Consider the following 18,096-nt stretch of genomic DNA (forward strand, 5'->3'; position numbering starts at 1 on the left):
CAACAAATAAAAGAGAAACACAGGAGGGTTTCAATAAAAGACTGATAAAAACGACGAGGAATGGTGGGACTGTCAGAAAAGGAGTCAAGTTTTGCGGAGAAGATGGATTCTCTGTTGCCCACACTTTACAATATCTGCAGTGTTCACATCAAATTTGAGGTTGTCATCAAAAAAGGTACCTAAGTATTTGTATGAGGACACCCTTTCCACAATCTCATTGTGTATGATGCTGTCTACAACTGCAACTCTGTTCCATCTAAAATCTATCATAAGCTCCTTTGTTTTCGACACATTCAGGTCTAGGTGGTTTTCATCACACCATGAAACAAAGTCCTCAAGAGCCTCCTTGTGGCCTGATTTGGGTCCCTGAAGAAGGGACAGCAGTGCAGTGTCATCTGAAAATTTAATTAAGTAACTGCCTGCCTTGGCACTCCTACATTCATCCGTGTACAGGATGAAGAGTAAAGGGGAAAGGACACATCCTTGACGTGAACCTGTGGATAGGACACAAGAGTCTGATACACAGCCATTTGCAGAAACCCTCTGCTTCTTGTTAGTCAGGAAATCTGACAACCATAACACAAGCTGGTGAGGCAGATTAAAAACACTAATTAGCCTCTTAATTAAAAGATGCGGCTGCATCGTATTAAAAGCTGAGGAAAAATCAGCAAATAAGAGCCTAGCATGGGCTTGGGGCTTCTCCAAGTGCTTGCAGAGGCAGTTCAGGATAAAAAGCTTGGCGTCCTCCACACCTTCACCTGCCTGATAGGCGAACTGAAGAGGATCAATTTTCCCCTCCACATGAGAAGGAATGATATTCCTCACTATTTTCTCAAAGAACTTCATACAGAGCGAAGTAAGTGCTACTGGTATAAAATTGTTGAATTGTTTAGGAGATTATTTTTTTGGAACAGGAATTATTTTTGAAGATTTCCATAAATCAGGGACTTGATTGATCAGCGCAGTAATTTAGTGTGGGCCCACAGATTTGATCTGGGCCAGGGGCCTCTCTGATGTTCACCTTATTTAGCATCTTATTCACACATTCCTGGCTGATGACCACATTACAGTCAGTGTCAGGGGAGATACTCTCTTTAACAAAGGATAAATCATTCTTCACATCTTCACAAATTGTTACTACCTAAGTTCCGGCTTGAGTTCACCTTAAGATACAACTCTATTACTGCCGTGCATTTCAGTTAGTTTATGTTGTAATTTTTGGAAGCAAACTTACTGTAAATTTGCATTTACCTTTTGGCCCTTTTGGCTACCCGCCACAGTGAAGGCCAGCACATTCTTTTGTTTGGCTAGTGTACCTCACAACTTTCTCTTAAAGGTGTCTGCCAAGCAACACCATAGCCAACAACATATTTGCTTTTCGTACTAAGACAACCTGTTTTAGCCTCACCCTCCTTTCCAGAACCAACAATGGAGAACCCCTGTGTAAAACAGTTTATCCCATCTCTTGCACAGAGCCTAAACCCTGGCTGTTCTGAACTCATCAGCAGGTTGAGTCTCAGTAAGTGCAGTAAAGAGATAAACTCTCTACTCAGTGACAGGTGTGATACACATACTGCATCCAGATGGCTAACAAGAAAGCTATGCACTATTTAGAAGTGTTGCATTCAGCAGAGCTAGACCTCGCATAAGGAAGAACTGTTTAGGCTTAGATCAGAACATCTTGCCTCAGGACAGTCTCTCAGCCAATGTAACTCTGGCTTTTCTGATTCACACTCCATCCTTAGTGAAAAATTGACACCTTCTCCACTCAGAAGATGGAAACTTTTCCCACCTTACCCTAAGTCTTTGGGAATAAAGTCAGCTCCCCAACCACCACCAACAGACAGAGGTATCAGTGACCTGACTCCAGACACAGGCGTTGAGGAGACATGGAGTTTTTCTTCAAGATATTCTGCCCCATGCAACCGAAAGGGAGAAGATCAAACTTGTATGAAAGAGCAGCTTGAAAGCTATCCACAATTTTATCCAATGTCAGCCTCCCAGTGGCAGAGATGACTACACAAAGCTCCATCAAGTACGGACAGAAGAATTTTCTTCTACTGCTGATGAGATTTCTTCAATGCTTGCAGCCCTCCGAATTAAACATTCCCGTCATGAGAATCCTAGGGATTATTACAAACATTTGAGGCATGTGTACTTTCAGGGCAAGAATGCAGCAGGCTTAAAAGAGAAACCTATCTTCAAGTCCCTGTTCTTGCGGAACCTGCATCCTTATGAACACACTTGTGTTGTACTCATGATGTGTAGAGGTATCCCCTCCATGCATGAGCTCAGGAAGTTGACACAGGTAGCTTGGGGAACTGCTGTCACTTCCAAAGCCAAGGGCATACCAAGTGAGCCTGCCAGTTCAAACTCTGCAGTGTCACACAGGTTTCCTGCCCAAAAATACCACCCTCACAACAGCTCAAAGGGGGATGTGAAAAGACAGCAGGGAGATAAGAAGTGTAGCCGCTATGTCTCCCAACTGCGTGGAGATGGCCATTCACAGTACAGAAGCTGTAGAGAGCCATACTCAGCAATTCTAGCCAATAACTGTGACCTGCCAAATGACAGGTCTGATGATAAGCACATCATCCCTGACAGTTCTGACCACAGTTCAGAATACAGTCAAAATCTTTCAGACAGTGGCATCGCCTCTGAATGCCTCTCTGCCTCTGGCTACCTAAAGCGTTACAGCGTATCACTTACACGCACAGAAATTGGTGGGCTCATAGAACATGCCAAGACACCCAAAAATCCTCTTGGACACATGTCGTAAACCCAAAAGGAAGTCAGCCATTTTGATTTGAATTTTTGACATGTGTGAACGAACTCCTCCTAGGGATTTCATCCGATCGACTTCAAATTTGGTACAGATCATCCTGAGAACATGCTGATCAAAAGTTATTAAAAGCTTGACAAAGGGCATGAAAATTTTGGCGACTTTTCGTTTTCTCGCCATCGAATTTCGAATGGCTCTCACCCCCACATACTTGATCTCAGCAGCTTCAAACTTGCTGGACATGATGATGTCTCTGGCCCAAACGACCCGATATGTTAATATCCCACCTTACTCATAGAGCCCCCCTGCTGGTAACAGGAAGTGACCACTTTTGACTTTAACATATACTGATGCCACAAACTTGACCGCATCAACTTCATTCCAATTCTAATGCATGCAGAACAAGTTGGTGAAGCTACCTTATGAACGGTGTGAAGCTACGTCTAACGGTGTCCATGTGGCGGCGTGGTGACTATCGATCCCTCGCCACTAAATACTCCCCATAGGGTTTTTTTTTTAGAGTTGGAACGTGAAAATTGGTACACATCTGTATGTTGTCCAGACGCACATAAACGTCTCTGGCACCAATGGTCTACTCCAAACAGGAAGTCAGCCATTTTGATTTTGACTCGTCATTTTGGCGTGATTTCCACGTTGTATTTTAACAAACTAGTCCTAGAGATTTCATCCAAACGACTACAATTTTTTTTACAGATCATCCAGAGACCATGCTGATCAAAAGTTATTAAAAGCTTTTCTCTATGTCAAGGGGCGTGGCCGCTATGGCGCCTCCTTCGCCACCAAATACGTTTGACTTTTTGATGGCTTCAGCGACCTCATATCCTCATGAAAATTGATACACAGGTCAAGAATGGCGAGCTCTTGCATCTGATAGGGGTGTCGCCCATGGGGGGGGACAAAATGTCTCTATAATGCTCCCTTGAAATTTTCAAAAAACCCTCCCCATAGGGTTTTTTTTGGAGTTGGAACATGAAAATTGGTACACATGTGTATGTTGTCCAGACACACATAAAAGTCTCTGGCACCAATGGTCTATTCCAAACAGGAAGCCATTTTGATTTTGACTTGTCATTTTGGCGTGATTTCCACGTTGTATTTTAACAAACTAGTCCTAGGGATTTCATCCAATCGACGTCAAATTTTTTATAGATCATCCAGAGACCATGCTGATCAAAAGTTAATCAAAGCTTTTCTCTGTGTCAAGGGGCGTGGCTTCCATGGCACCACCATATTTGATGCATCTCCATGCATATTGAAGCAGCTCTCTCTCCCACAGACTTCATCCAAACTGCTTCAAAATTTCTGTACATGATAAGAGCCCTGTCCTCAATGCCTCCATATGCTCGTAAGCAATCTTGCTCATGCCACCCCCTTGTGGAAACAGGAAATGCCCTATTATACATTGACATTGTCCAATTTGCTCGAAACTTAACATGTGTGATGAGGATCCGCCCCTGGACACACCTGCACTCATTTAGTTACACTCCCAGTGCCCCTGGTGGATAAACAAAACATTGCATTTTTTTGCTCCTGCCAGGGATTTTCTCCCTTCTCGATTCGTGCCACAGCCCCTGTGTGCCTCAGGCCCCCGTGGTTGCATGGGGGAGCAAGGGCCCGATCACAGCTGCTTGCAGCTTTAATTATTATTATTATACATCTCATTATTATTCCGTAAATAAAAGTGGTGCTGCAGGCTACACTGTGTAAGGGAGGGTGGTGCAATTTGGAGGGTTGGTCCAGACCCCTGCAGGGACCTAAGACGCAAGAAATTACATATGTGCGCCTGCAGAGGGCGCTACAATCAAGGCAAACACGTTTCGGCATGTAACTCCCACACCGTATGTGGCACATTCAAAAGTCTTACATCCATGGATTCCCTGAATGGAGCTGCATCACTTGACCATGGCCATGCCCACTTCTGCCCAACTTTTATCATCAATCAAAACCTACTTTTTCAAACTTCTCCTAGAGATTTTAACCGAACTTCATGAAATTTGGCACCTAGACTCAGAAGATGGCCCTGATCTAAAGTTATCAACAGAATTTTGCTCGGTCAAAAAATGTGTGAATTATTAATGAACAAATTTTTGTAGCTAGCTATAAAAATGCAATCTGTTCTGTATCTTTGTCAAATTAAAAGCTATCAAAACCAAAGTTGAGATCCTGGGTTAGTATGCGACTATGAGGATGTGAACTGAAGTTGGTGAACATTGGCTCCTAGGGGGCGCTATAAACATGGGAAGTTTATATCTCCTAAACAGCTACACTGATTTTTATGAAATTTGGTGGGTATGATGTAGGGCCATTCCTGCTCCTCCATTTCAGCTGCAGTATTGTACTAAGCACTGTGAAATTTACAGAGTACATGTAGAGTAGGACATAGACCTATCACATCAAAAATTGTGCAGATACTCCACTAGGTGGCGCTAAAACAGATGCAAACGCGTTTTTTCCTTTAACTTCCACATTTTAAATCACACATTCATAAACTTTATATCCACATAGAGCTGGCCTTTCTGACATAGGCCCCGCTCACTTCCACTGCACATTTCTTTCGCTAAGTCACAACACATCCGAAACTTACTTCTTTTAACTACATATTTTGCCCAAACTGCATGAAACTTGGCAGGTCAACTCTCAAGATGGACCTGATCTAAAGTTATCAAAAGATTTTTGCCCGGTCAAAAAATGCGAATTATTGACGACAAAAAAAAAAAATTGCTAGCTAAAATACACATATTGTTGCATATTTTTGTCAGACTGAATTATATCAACATGACACTTAACACACTTGTTCCAGAGGTTCTTCAGAGGCTCGGTGCCAAATTTGGCCCAAATTGGCCACTAGTGGACGCTGTAAACCCAGAAATATCCCATTTCATAAAAGTTGATCGGATTTATACGAAAATTGGTGAGCATGATGTGGGGACAGTCCTGAGGCCAGCCGCAAAGCTTGGTAATGATTGGTCAAAGTGGGCGTGACTTATTGCAACAAACACATTCAACCTTTAGTACTTCCAATGCACTTTCCATTACGGTGAATACTGCAGCTCAGACGTTGGCCTGTGTCCTGACAATCACTCCGAGCCTGTCGTCTTTTGGGGCTGACTATTGTGTGCTCCATGGGGTATGCAGGCGTGTGTGTAAAGGTATTATGATTATATTCGGTGCCCACTGCCCCACAGTCATTTAGTTCATTTTTGTATATCAGCACCAAGTTTATCAAATAAAAAAACTCAAATTTGTAAAATACTAAGTGTGTTATCAATACTTAGTAGGGCAACGGATGTTACAATTATAAACTCTAAGTGTGCACCACAGAGTAGCAGAGTCAGATGTCTGTCCTTACTCCTGCTATCTACTGTAAACATGTGAAGCTGCTCCCATGTCTGCCCGTGTCTTGGTGCTTGTTTGCGGAAGAAACTCTCCCATCCTCTGGCTCGTCCCCGCATCTGTGTTCGACGCTGACCAGCTGGACACGGAGGACGACCCGTTGGCAACAGCCTGAAGCCCATCGTCACTAACTCATAAGTAAGGGGAAGATCTAATGATGAATTTATGTAACGCAAGTAACGACTTAAGTGTTTGATTAGTAACTGTAATGTGATTACTTCATTTAGGGACAGTAGTGACTTACACTACTCGTTACTGAAAAAAGCCATTTTTGGTGGTAACGCGTTACTTTGTAGTGTTGGGGGTACCCTCAACACTGTTAGGGAAGGGGTTACCCAAGCCTTTATTATAATGGCCCAAGGTAACCAAAAGTGACAGATCTATCAATCAATGATGAGTGATTTTTTTTCTTTTTTTAAGAGGTGGTTTCATCGATGCTGTAACAAGGAAGGTTCTAGCCACGTGGTTTCACCGCTATTGAGACTCTAACTAGAGTCATCTCCTCACACCTCTGCCACTCTGCTCTGCTCCTGTCTCAGCGTCATGTTGTGGTGTTGCCCTCTACTGTCAGTTTCGGAAACCTCTGCATATCATCTGCACTTTCTGGGTGTCATATGGAGGCACCAATTATGTTGGGAACAACAGTTTTAGGCGTCCTATGGAGGCACCATTTATGTTGGGAACAACAATATAGGCCTCACCAAAGGGCACCATTAATGTTGTAAATTATTCTGGTGATACTATAAAAGATACTATGTGTTGTGATCTAGGCACCAGTGCTATGTTTTACACGGTGGCACAATTGGTTGGGACTTAAGCCTTAAAGCTAGTTCCCTGACCCGTCTATTTTAGGACATCAGCTCTGCTAACATACAACTCCCGCGGGAAGGGGAAAAACTTTGACACCTTGCTGTGTGACTGTACAAAATAGAGCTCATCTTTACAAATTGAGAGCACATGTTAACAACCGGTTTGAGAGGTTGTACTCACTGAGTCTTGGTTGTACTGAAACTCAAAAGTTTGTAGCTCTCATTTTATTTTCATAAATATTAATCTATTGTGAAAAAAAAATCTGTGACATTACATTCAGAGCACAGGTGTATGAATTTCAAACATACAAGTTCAGACTTTTATTCTACAAATTCTCACCCATGTCTACAAGCTATCACATTTTACAACATATTTAACTTCATAAGAGGCTAACTTACCAGTGAGTTAGCAGGTGAGTGAGTCAGGCCTCCTTTGACACCAGGTGCAAACACACCAGCCAGTGAGAACTTCAAAGGGAAGCCAGTGGCAGTGGGTAAGGAGAAGGCATTCTCCATGAAGATATAGTGGGCAAAGACTTCATTTTCAGTGCCAGATGTCCATGCCAAAAAGGCCTGTTGAAAAGAAAACAAAAAAGGTTGAATGAATATATGACGTATAATGTACTGACGTTCTGCGGTAAGCGTGTTGTGAAATTTCCGGTGTTTCTGTGATAACGTCTCTATGCTGCTCTAGTGAACTCCTACCACCTTGTTTTCTGTTTTTCCTCACTTCACTTGCTTAACATCTACTTCATGTCTTAACCCACATTAGTTCTGTTTAAGCACTTATAGCTCTCCTATTTTTAACAACTTTCTTGCTAATTTTAGCTGTTGTTTGCACGTTATTAGCCTTGTTAGCTAAATTAGCTTAACATTTCTCCTTCTCCTGCTGCTCTTTCTTGCTCTGTGTGCCAGATGTTCAGTTATGCCTCTGCCTCCTTCAGCGACAGTGGTAGATGTAACAAGTGTAGTTTATTTGCTGTGTTGGAGGCGAGGCTTAGTGAATTGGAAGCACGGCTCCGCACCATGGAAAATCACTTGGTAGCTGCAGTAGTTAGCCTGCCCCCTGTAGCCGGTGCAGAGCCACATAGTGTAGCCTTTGCTAGCAGTCCCCCAGTAACCCCCGTGCAGCCAGGAGACTGGGTAACTGTCCGGGAGAAGCGTAGTTCCAAGCCGAAGCCCACGGTTCACCACCAGGCTGTTCATGTTTACAACCGTTTTTCCCCACTCAGTGACGCACCCGCTGAGGAGAACCCGCTGATCATTGGCAGCTCTATTTGGAGAAACGTGAGGTTAGCAACACCAGCAGCCATAATAAAATGTATCCCTGGGGCCAGAGAGGGTGACACTGAGTCAAATTTAAAACTGCTGGCTAAGGCTAAACGTAGATTTAATAAGATTGTTATTCACCCGGTTACGCCAGTCGGAAGTCACAAAAATGAATGTCACCTCGGTGTGTGAATATGCTAAAACTATGTCGCACTCCGTAGTTTTCTCTGGACCCCTCCCAAATCGAACCACTGATGAGATGTTAGCTGCATGTCATCATTTCATCGCTCACTGTCCAGGTGGTGTCCAGCAAACGATGTGGGTTTCGTTAATAATTGGCAAACTTTCTGGGGAAAACCTGGTCTGATTAGGAGAGACGGCATTCATCCCACTTTGGATGGAGCTGCTCACATATCTAGAAACCTGGCCATGTTTATTAGTAATTCAAAACCCTGACAACCCAGAGTTGAGACCAGGACTCAGAATCGCAGTCCTACACGCTTTTCTGAGCTTCTAGTGCAGTTAGCCATCCATAGTTTTATACAAACGGTGTCTGTCCCCCAACCATCTAAATTATCTAAATCTAAAATTTAACAAAGAGGAGTTGTGCATAACAACCTAATAACAATTAAAAACCTCTTCTGTGATAGAAAGACAAAACAGGAGAATTAAATGTGTTTGCAGCGTTAGTAAACAAATTAATATCAGATAATCATATTGATTTACTCAGCCTCAATGAAACCTGGCTGTGTCAAGATGAATATGTCAGTCTAAATGAATCCACTCCTCCCAGTCATAATAATACCCACATTCCTCGAGGCAGCAGCCGAGCAGGGGGAGTTGCAGCCATTTTTAACTCTAGTCTATTAATCAGCCCTAAACCTAAACTAGATTATAATTCATTTGAAAGCCTGGTTCTTAGTCTTTTACATCCGACCTGGAAAACCTCGCAGCCACTTTTATTTGTTATAGTGTACCGTGCTCCTGGCCCGTATTCTGAAGTAGCATCTGAATTCTCAGATAAAGTTATTATTGTAGGTGATTATACAATTGTTAGCTCCGACCAAGTAATTTGATTGGATGAGGCATTCCATGAATGCTGATATAGAGTACGACATCACTAGGACATGTAACAGTAAAGTCACTCCACTCACATGTGTTATACATATAAATACAACCGTTAATTAACCAACTGTCACACTTGCTACATTGACGCAAACTGACACTACAGCTACATATATACTGAATTATCAATAATCATCTGATGAGGTACTGATGAGGATGAGGGAGAGTGGAAGAAGAATCCCGCCATGCCAACATCCAGGTTTGCCAATGTTTCATCAGCCGAACTGGACAAAGTTACACAGTTGCAGATCAATGTAAATACAAAGTAGCTTGTGAGTTCCTGGTGTGGGTGCTGCGTTGCCTGGCAACAGACTGGGGGAACTATTTTTTTTCGCGGAGCTACATAACATACTTAAATAATTTATTTCATCACCTTTTGTTAAGACTTCCTTACTCAGCATTGCTGTTTAAGCTGTTGCTGAACTGTTGTACAAAAGCAATATCACACCCGAGGTCGTGATGTTGTACTGTATAACGTCACAGCTGTAATTGCCTGCAGCCTCGTGCCTATGACCGAATCACAGCCGTGATGATATACAGTACAACATCACTCCCTCTCGTGCGATATTGCTTAATTTTAACATTCATTTTGACGTTGATAATGACTCCCTGGCTTCTGCGTTTATCTCATTATTAGACTCCACTGGCTTCGGTCAGGGTGTACTTTTATCACTCACTGTTTTAACTATACCTTCGATCTAGTTCTGACATATGGAATTGAAATTGATAACCTAACAGTCTTTCCACAGAATCCCTCTCTGTCAGACCATTATTTAATAACTTTTGGGTTCTTTTTACTCCATTACACGCCACTCACTATACTAGATGTTTATCAGATAGTGCTGTCGCAAAATTTAAGGCAAAGATTCCATCGACATTAAATTTAATACCATGTCCTTCTGTAACAGAGGTTTCCCGTACCAACTTTAAACTCTCCCGAACTGATCATCTTGTCAAAAGCGCTGCAGGCTCGCTACGAACAACACTCTCAAACCCGAACATTAAAACTGATATTGCGAAAATTTGAAAGGAATCGGTGATTAACAAAACTGGAAGAATCTTGTTTAGTCTGGGAACAGAGTCTCAAAACGTATAAAAAGGGCCTCTGCAATGCCAGAGCAAACTATTACTCAGCATTAATAGAATAAAATAAGCACAACCCCAGGTTTCTTTTCAGCGACGTAGCCAGGCTGACTGAGAGTCACAGCTCTATTGAGCCTTGTATTCCTTCAGTCCTCAGCTGTAATTAAACCTCTTCTAAAAAAGCCCACCCTGGATCCAGAGGTGTTAGCCAACTATAGACCAATATCTTATCTTCCCTTTCTTTCAGAGATGCCTGATGCCTCCTGCTGCTGTTACACATATGATTATTGTCACATATGTATACTATCAGATATATACTTTCAACATATTGTACCACAATAGCTGTAATTATTATTGTAATATCATTAATGTTGTTGTAAGCTATTATCATTACTGTCTGTCCTGCATCTCTCTCTGTCTCTGTCTCTTTTTCTGTCTCATTGTGTCATACGGATTACTGTTAGTTTATCATGTTGATCTGTTCTATATAACATATATTGCACGTCTGTCCATCCTGGAAGAGGGATCCCTCCTTATTTGCTCTCCCTGAGGTTTCTACCGTTTCTTTCCCCCGTTAAAGGGTTTTTTTGGGGGAGTATTTCCTTATCCGCTGCGAGAGTCCAAAGGACAGAGGGATGTTGTATGCTGTAAAGCCCTTTGAGGCAAATTGTGATTTGTGATATTGGGCTTTATATATAAAATTGATTGATTGATTGATTGATTGAAAATAACTTTGTTAACCTGACCAAATAACTAACTAACGTTAATGTAATCATGCACCAGCTACATAAGAACTGGAGCTTCTTTCCAAAGCAATTAAATGTGATAAAAGAAGACTCTCAGAATTATGGATAATTTCAGTTAAATTTGTTAGGCTTTTATCCCAAAAGAAGAAGAAATCCTTGCTCAATAAAAATGCATGGTTGTGTTTTTTGTTTGTTTGTTTTCAGTTTCATTCTCTTGCAGAATTCATTTTAGGAAACACTGATCTCACCTTTAAAGGAAGCACCCTGATGAAAACATCATAGTACATGGACAGAGTCTTAGCCATGTTTCTCAAGTCGCTGGTCTTCATATATCCGATCTCAGCTCCCAAAAGCCAAAGATAAGCGATGGCTTCAGGGGTTGGAGAGAAACGGACTTCATCCATGAGCTTCTGGACACTGTTTGCGATGTCTTTCATGAGATCCTGTGGGACCTGGATTGATATTACAAGTGTCTGTGTTAGATCTTAGCTATGCATGCACAATGACGCTTCCATACCAAATAAATTGTAGAAAGGAAGGCAGGGTTTTATCTGGTGGTAGCGTAGACAAGCACAACATGTATGATGTGTCAAAAAATAATTTCACCTCTCTCTTCATTCTGTATCTTTGATGGGCAGTTCTCTCCAAAACCTCTCTGAGCATCTTGGCTTTGTCATCTGCCCAGTACATGACTTTGAAGATGGAATTAGGAAAGAAACCATTTTCTCCAAAGAGAGCATCAATTGTTGGTTCGAATCCTGTTCCCTCAACATTAACCTTGAAAGGGGTTATTATGAATGTTTAAAAATCTTTACAAACCTAATTTGTTTTTTCACCACATATAAGAAATATTGTGTTACAGACATACCTCAAAGATGTCATAGTTGTAGTCAAAAACCTTTAGAGTGGTCTCAAGCATCACTTCCTTAGGTAAGGTGTTTGTGGCATTAAAGATGATGTTACTCTGCACTGAGCCCAAGGAAGAGTCTTTTTTGTAGTTGCGTGACATGCCATCAAATACTTTGTTTGTTGGTGATAGCTGGTCTTTCAAGGCCAACTAAATGTCCTCCTTAAGTCTTGAGTAAAGAGAATAAAGAAGTTTGTAGTAAGATAACACAGTGCCAAAACAACATTTCTGTTTTCTTTCTCCAATCAAGAGGACTATACGAAAAAGGTTTTTGTCACTTAAAATGTTGCTATGGCTAACCTGCTAGCAAAAACTTGCCCATTTCCAATGGAAACATAACATTTTTAGCATTCACTTGTCTTTGTGGCCACCAATATTCAGTCTAGCTCTGTTTTGATCTCCAACTCCAAATAGCAGGCTCTTTAGCTCCTGGGCTTTAAATTTCTTTACCAACTGGCTGTTAAGTGCTAGCTTTGTCTGTCTGTGGTAGCTATATGGGTAGCATACAACGATACTATGTTTATATAATGTTTATATAATAAGATATCTGTGATGCATTTTCTATTATTTAGTTTTGCAATAGAAGAGATGTGCATGTGCTAAGAAGCTATGAATATTATTGTAGTCCTACAGTTAATTAACTTGCCAGTATTGCTGGCCAAATACTCACTCCTGCATTTGTGGCTCGCTGGAGTCGCAGATGTTTTTTAGGTGGGAGACCACAAAGCTCTTGAGCTGCTCATCCCTCACATTTGCCAAACCATTTAGAATGTCTCTAAGCAGGGCTCGGTCTGGGTTCTTCATGAGAATCAGGTAGGCTGCTACACGTTTTTCTGTAGGGCTTTGAACATCCTGGTACACCTCCCAAAAAAAATTTCTGACCTGTGGTTGACCAAATGGTAAATTATAATGTACATACTGCACATTTGTGAATATGTTACAAAGTCAATCTGTCAGTTAAATCCCATAACATATTACATGGTTATCATTACACTACAACGACAGTATGTAATAAATGTGTTTGTGTGAAGGTATTGTACCTCATCATTAATTTCCATCATCCTAAAGGCCTGTATAGCTGCCTTTTGGTTTGATAATGGGATGTCTGTTCTCTTAGCACACCGCAAAATGGAGGAAATCAGGCTGGGACTGACAGCTTGCATGGCTTGACCCATGACACCAACAACCTGGAGATTAGGGAGAAAAAAAGTACACTGTGGGAGACTAATCCCCTGAGACAATTTCCCTGACATGAGCTGACTCATCACAGAATCAGGAAATACAGTCATTAAGATTCTTGAAACAGTACCCTCAGCACAAGGAAGGACATCTCAGAATCGTTATCAAGGATTCCTCCCAAGCAGTCATTTAGGAGTGTTTCCATGAACACTGACACATCTGTGACCACTGGTGTAACTTCTGCTTTATGGAACCTGTGGATCAGAGACAGAGAATATATAATTTGATACTCTGGTTTGAATGAAGATTGTCTTTAGAAGTGTTTCGGTCTAGTGGTCACTTTGTAGCAGTTATTAAGTTGGAAAAAATAGAACATTAAATATGCCCTGCTTTGCTTCACTACAATTTAAAAAGATATATTTAGATGAGGGCTGTCAGTGTAAACACATTAATCATGCTGCTATTAAGCTCTGAGCGTGACGTGTTAGTTTTTTTAACCGCATTAATTGGGTGCTGCTATTGTGTCTTTTTACTGTAACTTCACTTACAGTAATGTTCCCACTGTGGCTTATTGCTGCCGCAGTGATGAAAGGCAATGATTGATTCAGTTAACGATAATCATGAAATCTTAACCTCCTAAGCCCTGAGCCAGTGAAGTGTCACACAATTTCAGCCAATAGTTGCTTGCATGAATGAACTGTAAGAACTTTCACATAGAACCCACGACATAGGAAATACAGCTGCTCTACTGAAGTCTAACACCAAATTCACTATTGATGTAAATTATAAACACATAAATGACAATGACCAACAGAAGCCCCCATGTTCTGAGCAGACACACTGTAAATGCAACAGTAATATTATGAGAAAAACTCTCACTAGCCAATAGGATAATTTATGCTGTGTAAAATGCTTTAGCTTGTTGTATTAGTGCGGAAAATGTGTCCAGTAAAACACAAGTGTTTTGTCTGTTAATCTTGTGAGTTATGATGAAGCTGATTTGTGTCGTTGAGTTTGATGTCTCTATGGAGCCATGTTTATTATGTGTTTTGATTCAATCAGACTTCACAGCACTTCACAGAAACCCCACCACCGACTAGTTATTTGATAAATAATATATAGACTTCAAATTGGTTTTAAAATGCACAGTAATTGAATTTCAAACATGATTAAAAGTGTGATTAATCATGATTAACTACTGAAACTCTGCAATTAATTGTGTTGTAAAGAATGAAGTGTTTGACAGTCCTGATTTAAATAAATAAATATATATATATATATATATATATATATATACATATATATGTATGTATGTATGTATATACACTGAACAAAAATATAAAACACAACACTTTTGTTTTTGCTCCCATTCTTCATGAGCTGAACTCAAAGATCTAAAACATTTTTCATACACACAAAGGACCACTTCCCTCAAATACTGTTCACAAATCTATCTAAATCTGTGTTAGTGAGCACTTCTCCTTTGCCGAGATAATCCATCCCTCCTCACAGGTGTGGCATATCAAGATGCTGATTAGACAGCATGATTATTGCAAGTGTGCCTTAGGCTGGCCACAATAAAAGGCCACTCTAAAATGTTCAGTTTTATCACACAGCACAATGCCACAGATGTCACAAGTTTTGAGGGAGCGTGCAATTGGCATGCTGACTGCAGGAATGTCCATCAGAGCTGTTGCCCCTGAATTGAATGTTCATTTCTCTACCATAAGCCATCTCCAAAGGCGTTTCAGACAATTTGGCAGTACATCCAACCGGCCTCACAACCGCAGACCACGTGTAAACACACCAGCAAAGGACCTCCACATCCAGCATGTTCACCTCCAAGATTGTCTGAGACCAGCCACCCGGACAGCTGCTGCAACAATCAGTTTGCAAAACCAAAGAATTTATGCACAAACTGTCAGAAACCGTCTCAGGGAAGCTCATCTGCGTGCTCGTCGTTCTCATCGGGGTCTCGACCTGACTGCAGTTCGTCGTCGTAACCGACTTGAGTGGGCAAATGCTCACATTCAATGGTGTCTGGCACGTTGGAGAGGTGTTCTCTTCACGGATGAATCCCGGTTTTCACTGTTCAGGGCAGATGGCTGACAACCCATCAATGGTCCTGATAGCCTTGAGAATGGCACTGGTGCACTCTGTGGTTCCACACTGGAACAGAGCCTGCCAGGTGAGCCAGCCTGACACATCCATCATTTCGGTGACCAACTGACTCAGGGTGTCATTCTTCAGGACGCGGAGGCTGGACACAAGCTTATGAAAAAGGCTGGTTCTCTTCTGATCCTGGTCTGTGCCAGCCAAAGCTGACAGATCCTGTAGGGTACTCAGAACGGCGTCTTTCATCTGGACTAGAGCTTTATCTTCAGGGTCTTCAAAGTGGAGGGGCTTGCTCTGGCTGGGGTTCACTTCTGTGTAAATATATATTTAGCATTAACATTACATTTCCCAATAAGAGACGTGAACCAATACTATACATGTCAGTCATAGCAGACGTGTACACGTGTAACCACACCAGCCCAGGACCTTCACATCCAGCATGTTCACCTCCAAGATCGTCTGAGACCAGCCACCCGGACAGCTGCTGCAACAATCGGTTTGCAAAACCAAAGAATTTCTGCACAAACTGTCAGAAACTGTCTCAGGGAAGCTCATCTGCATACTCGTCGTCCTCATCAGGGTCTTGACCTGACTGAAGTTCGTCGTCGTAACCGACTTGAGTGGGCGAATGCTCACATTCGATGGCGTCTGGCACGTTGGAGAGGTGTTCTCTTCACGGATGAATCCCGATTTTCACTGTTCAGGGTAGATGGCAGACAGCGTGTGTGGCGTCGTGTGGGTGAGCGGTTTGATGATGTCAACATTGTGGATCGAGTGGCCCATGGTGGCGGTGGGGTCATGGCATGGGCAGGCGTATGTTATGGACAACGAACACAGGTGCATTTTATTGATGGCGTTTTGAATGCACAGAGATACCGTGACGAGATCCTGAGGCCCATTGTTGTGCCATTCATCCACGACCATCACCTCATGTTGCAGCATGATAATGCACGGCCCCATGTTGCAAGGATCTGTACACAATTCCTGGAAGCTGAAAACATCCCAGTTTTTACATGGCCAGCATACTCACCGGACATGTTACCCATTGAGCATGTTTGGGATGCTCTGGATCAGCGTATACGACAGCGGGTTCCCGTTCCTGCCAATATCCAGCAACTTCGCACAGCCATTAAAGAGGAGTGGTCCAACATTCCACAGGCCACAATCAACAACCTGATCAACTCTATGTGAAGGAGATGTGTTGCACTGCGTGAGGCAAACAGTGGTCACACCAGATACTGACTGGTTTCCTGACCCCCCCAGATCCCCCCAATAAAGCAAAACTGCACATTTCAGAGTGGCCTTTTATTGTGGCCAGCCTAAGGCACACCTGTGCAATATTCATGCTGTCTAATCAGCATCTTGATATGCCACACCAGTGAGGTGGGATGGATTATCTCGGCAAAGCAGAAGTGCTCACTAACACAGATTTAGACAGATTTGTGAACAATATTTGTGAGAAATGGTCTTTTGTGTGTATAGAAAATGTTTTAGATCTTTGAGTTCAGCTCATGAAAAATGGGAGCAAAAACAAAAGTGTTGCGTTTATATTTTTGTTCAGTGTGTATATATATATATATATACATATATATATATATACATATGTAAGACATAAGTAAGTAACTTTTTATTTACTTCTTGACTGTGTTGGCTAGAGCATACATGATTGCTCTGCTCTGTTTATACTGAGCCATGCTGAGCATATCTCGCACACGTAAGGCATCAGGGTTTGCTTGTAGACTCAGCCCATAAACTAGAGCATCCACCTCTACTGACAACCCATCAATGGTCCTGATAGCCTTGAGAATGGCACTGGTGCACTCTGTGGTTCCACACTGGAGCAGAGCCTGCCAGGTGAGCCAGCCTGACACATCCATCATTTCCGTGACCAATTGGCTCAAGGTGTCATTCTTCAGGATGCGGAGGCTGGACACAAGCTTATGAAAAAGGCTGGTTCTCTTCTGACCCTGGTCTGTGCCAGCCAAAGCTGACAGATCCTGTAGGGTACTCAGAACGGCGTCTTTCATCTGGACTAGAGCTTTATCTTCAGGGTCTTCAAAGTGGAGGGGCTTGCTCTGGCTGGGGTTCACTTCTGTGTAAATATATATTTAGCATTAACATTACATTTCCCAATAAGAGACGTGAACCAATACTATACATGTCAGTCATAGCAGACATGCTTGAAATGATCACTTACCAAATACTTTGTTGTTTATCCTTTTGAAGCTTCGAAAGCTGAGATCCTGGGTTACCACGGATGATATTTGGTTGTCCCTGCCAGGCAGATGAGTAGGTGATGCAAAATATATAACAGTGCATTATATACACACATTAATCTCAACTCAGAGGATGACTTACTTGTGGGAAAATGGCAGGTAGATGTGTTTTTCTGTGCACAGGGCTGCAGTAATGTGCTTTCCCTTGTTATCAAACTGGTAATTGCAATCTTGAGTGCTTGTTATCAGCTTAGACATGGGGCGATGCTAAAAACAAAACAACGAATGTATACGTTTAAGTCACAAGAAAATTTTGCCTTCATTTGTTTTAAATTTTTGGCAACTTTTGCATCAAGATATTCAGATAGTTTTGATCAACAGAGGAAAGTATTTTTACCACTTCATGCACACTTATGGCGGTTCACAGGGATGGAACCACTTATCTCTCATT

At 42.0% G+C, this 18,096-nt stretch overlaps 1 pseudogene; it reads right to left on the reverse strand.

The window, feature by feature from the left end:
* The window catches only part of LOC125900931 (apolipoprotein B-100-like), a 134,196-nt pseudogene that overhangs the window by 60,253 nt on the left and 55,847 nt on the right, over nucleotides 1–18,096 (reverse strand).

This window comes from Epinephelus fuscoguttatus, linkage group LG14 (genome assembly GCF_011397635.1).
Source record: "Epinephelus fuscoguttatus linkage group LG14, E.fuscoguttatus.final_Chr_v1".
Classification (NCBI taxonomy): Eukaryota; Metazoa; Chordata; class Actinopteri; order Perciformes; family Serranidae; genus Epinephelus; species Epinephelus fuscoguttatus.